Here is a 4,334-nt window from a genome sequence, read left to right as displayed (position 1 = left end):
ATCCGCTTTACAGTATATAATACTCCCCACTACTCTGTTGAGACAAAATCTCTCAAATGATTTTAATGATAACAAAATTACTTAAGAGATTATGATTGTGGTTAATGACTAACATGTGCTCTTGAGTGTATTCATATAAGATAATAGGTTATTAATCATTAAGGCAAAAAGAAGGAAAATATGATTCTGGCCTGAGGATGGCATATGATCAAGAACACCACGTGAGGATGGGCTGCAATTTGAAAATACTCCAGATTTGGACAATCTGATCTCTCACCAAAACAAATGTGTTTATTCAAATGCATAACAATGTCAAACATGAATAAACAAAGCATTTAAAATTAAGAGTCAAAAGGTCAAAAGAAAAAGATGAATATGGCTGTGTAGATGATAGGCCAGCAAAAGTGAAAGCAACCTATCAAGCATGTGCAAAGGTCAAAGTCTGAACATTTAATGGGCTTGCACGATTTAATTCATAAAGAAGTCAAGTTAACAAAAGGCAACTTGAAACAAGCCAAAAATGGAAGATCACATGTTGCTGCCAGATCTGATCCTCGGACTGAGTATGACAGTCCTATGTCATAGGGTGGCTTTTTCTCTCTTGTCAACATCACCTCAAAAGGTGAAGCCAACCTAGACCTTAAAGTCTTCGAAAAATGCAGCTCAGAAACAGCCTTGCACTCTGATTAAAGAGAAAAAGCAAGGACATGTCAAGATCAAAGCTATGCTGCAAGAGGATGGGTTCTGCCTAAGCCTAACAAGCTGAGTGGCAGTTCTGTAATTATGATGAAAACCTTGGATCCTTTGAAAATGAGCTCCAACGGTCATCAAGGGCTTGGATCTCTATAAAATTCAAACAAGCTCTCCATTGGAAGACACACAACACACTTACATAAAAAGATCAAGCATCTTAAAGCTTTCAAGAAGCAAATCACATCCTCCCTTATTACTTTCTTTGATCCTACACTATATCTTTGTATATCCTTTGAGAAAGTATTAAGTATCAATCACTCTCATTATACTTTGTAATTTCCTAGTGAGTGAAGCTTGGAAATATTTGAAAATTGATTGTAAGCTTGGTGAAGCTTGATAATACACAGTTGTAATCATCCTCGGGTTGAGGATCGATCTGTTTGAAAGTTAGTGAAATCTCACAAGGGTGTGAGGACTGGACGTAGCCATCTTTGGGTGAACCAGTATAAAATTGTGTGTGTGTCCCTCATATTCTGCTCCTACTTTTTTACTCAGCTTAGATCTAACGATTTAAAAATCCCATCCTCGAGCTAGCCATCCTCAGCAAGAGGATAGTTTTTAAAAACACTTAGAATTTATTTTTAACAGCAAAATCCCTATTCAACCCCCCCTTCTAGTGATATTTAGCTACAACAATTGGCATCAGAGCAAGGTTCTCTAAAAAATACACCTAACAGTGTAAGAGAAAAAGATCCAAAAAGAAATATGTCAAAAGCTAAGTACATCCCTGAAGGAGGATCATCCAGCCGACCTCCCTACTTTGATGGTACAGATTACTATCATTGGAAAGGTAAGATGAGGCTATTTCTCATATCACAAGACAACAACATGTGGTCTGTGGTGGAAAATGGAGATCATGTCATCAGGACCAACAACGCAGATGCAACCTCCGATGAGAAACCTCAAGCACAATGGACGGCTGATGAAAATGCAAAGGTACTCCTAAACTCTAAAGCTCATTTATTTCTAACGTGTGCTTTGAGCAGGGAAGAGTATGACAGAGTTGAAGAATGCAAAAACGCTAAAGAGCTATGGGATACTCTAAGAATTCATCATGAAGGATCAAGTCATGTAAAAGAAGCAAGGATAGATATGGGAGTAAGGGATTTCGAACTATTCGAAATGAAGGAGGATGAAACCATTGATGAAATGTTCTCAAGGTTAACCATCATATTGAATAACTTGAGATCTCTTGGAAAAGTATACTCCGTTCAAGAAAGGATAAGAAAAATTCTAAGGAGTCTACCAAAAGAATGGAGACCAATGGTAACTGCCATTACAGAAGCAAGAGATTTGACCAACATGAAATTAGAAGATTTGGTTGGAACTCTAAGAGCTCATGAACCATTGTTATTGGCTGATAAACCAAACAAAAAGGGAAGAATGATTGCTCTAAAAACCAGCCAAACAGAAAGCTCCAAGAAGAATGAAGATGTCATAACAAAGGAAAGCGCAGAGTATCCTCACTTAATCTATTGCTTGTCCCCAAGCAATAATTAATTTCATATTTGGTCCTATTAAATGCACACTTAAATTCAATTTCTCAAATTACATCAAACTCAAATTTCAAAGTTCTTGCTACTGCAAAACATTCATCATGCTCTATGGTTGTTTTCAAAAATACAGACAACAAGATTTGTACACCTTGGCATTCATTCATCAAATTCAACTCTCTCTTCACACAATCTCACCAAAATTTCTCTCAAGTGTTTAGAAAGGTTTATGAATTTATCACTCAAATCCTAGAACATGCATCACGCTACCATAGGCTTGAAAAAATTCTAGTTAGCAATCACAATGCAGTAAACACATACATTTTTGGAGGACTTTCGGGTTGTAATGGGGCTTAGGTAAGGGTAGGACATTTTAGGATAGTAGGCTTTACCACTTGGAGTTAGGCATACATTTCCACCTTATTCTACCATTTTTTTTTCACCTTTTCATTATGGAGATTCTCAGACATTGACAAACGAACTAAGAAGATATATATTTTTTTTTTACCAAAGTACACAAATTGAATTTTTTTTTCTTCTTTATTCTTTCATTTTCTTTTTCTTTTTCTTCTCTTTATTTTTTTCTTTTTATTTTCTTTTTGTGAGAATCACCACCCCAAACTTAAAAAGTTGCTATCCCATGAGCAACCCCAAACTTAGAATTTTATTAAGACCAATTTTTTTTTTCTACCTAACTTCAAGTAAGGTGATTTAATTAAAGTCAGGTGTTTGGCTTGTAATGTGACTAGTAACCGAAATAAAAGGGCAAGGCTCAAAGGGGCTAGCAAAGGATAAAATTTTCATAGGGTAGTTAGAAAGGCTCAAACGACCAATAAAATTGCATCAATGTATGTATAAATTACATGTGAGGCAAGTCAGAATTAGTGCAAGTTCTAGAGGGATAACACATGTCTGGATAATCACACAACAAAGAATTTAAGTGTTTAGGCTCAAAAGCTCATAGCTAGGATAATAAGAGAGAGTATGAACAATCAAAATAAAGCCAACATGCTTCTGAAAAGTTAAAATTGTATTTTTGAAAAATTGATAGCATATTAGCCTTCTACAACCATTTAGTAATCAAGAATGCATGCATTAGGAAGACTTGTCGACTTGAGCAATAACATAATCTAAGAAATGAAATTTAACTTGCAAAATCACAAACAGAAATTTTAAGATTAAGTGCAAGTCAGTACGACTGTTTCATCATAAAGCCAACATGCTTCTGAAAAGTTAAAATTGTATTTTTGAAAAATTGATGGCATATTAGCCTTCTACAACCATTTAGTAATCAAGAATGCATGCATTAGGAAGGCTTGTCGACTTGAGCAATAACATAATCTAAGAAATAAAATTTAACATGCGAATTCACAAACAGAAATTTTAAGATTAAGTGCAAGTCAATACGACTGTTTCATCATAGTACACATTTAGTGAAAGGAAAAAAAAACATGAATAAAAGAAAGTCAACATACACTGACATTAAATAAAGAAAACGAGAAAACGGAAAGAAATAGGACAAACAACAAAAAGAAAAAAAAGGAAAGAAAACTTCTCTCAGTTTAGTAGTTCAAGGATTCTCGTTTAGATCACCCGCTCTTGTTCCGTTATGGTCGCCAGTACACTGGTGAGGTGCAAATAGATCAGCTTAAAACATGCCTCCTGGTATCTGGAAAATACGCTTCAGGCGCGCTTGGGCGTGCTTGGGAGCGTGTTGTGTCACTTGGAGCCGTACGACCGCTTCTCAACGCATCTTTTTGATTCCTTGCTCATACCAAACATCAAAACTAAGAGAACTAGCAATTAGAGACTAAAATTAGAACTAAATGGAGTAAAATAAATGTGAAATGCAATAAATAAATACGGTGCAAAGGATATAAAATTGGGTTGCCTCCCAATAAGCGCTTCTTTAAAGTCATTAGCTTGACGTCTCAACTATTGTCAAGGTGGTATATATGACATGAAGAACACATCATCCTTCTCACCAAAAGATACATATTTCAAGTGAGGTGGCAATTGCTTTTTCTCTATATATTCATCTTCATTCCTTTTCAACCCCTCCCATGTAGTGGGGAAACGAGGGGAGTA

The sequence above is a fragment of the Cicer arietinum genome, chromosome 7 (genome assembly GCF_000331145.2).
Source record: "Cicer arietinum cultivar CDC Frontier isolate Library 1 chromosome 7, Cicar.CDCFrontier_v2.0, whole genome shotgun sequence".
Classification (NCBI taxonomy): domain Eukaryota; kingdom Viridiplantae; phylum Streptophyta; class Magnoliopsida; order Fabales; family Fabaceae; genus Cicer; species Cicer arietinum.
This window is presented reverse-complemented; position numbering follows the sequence as displayed.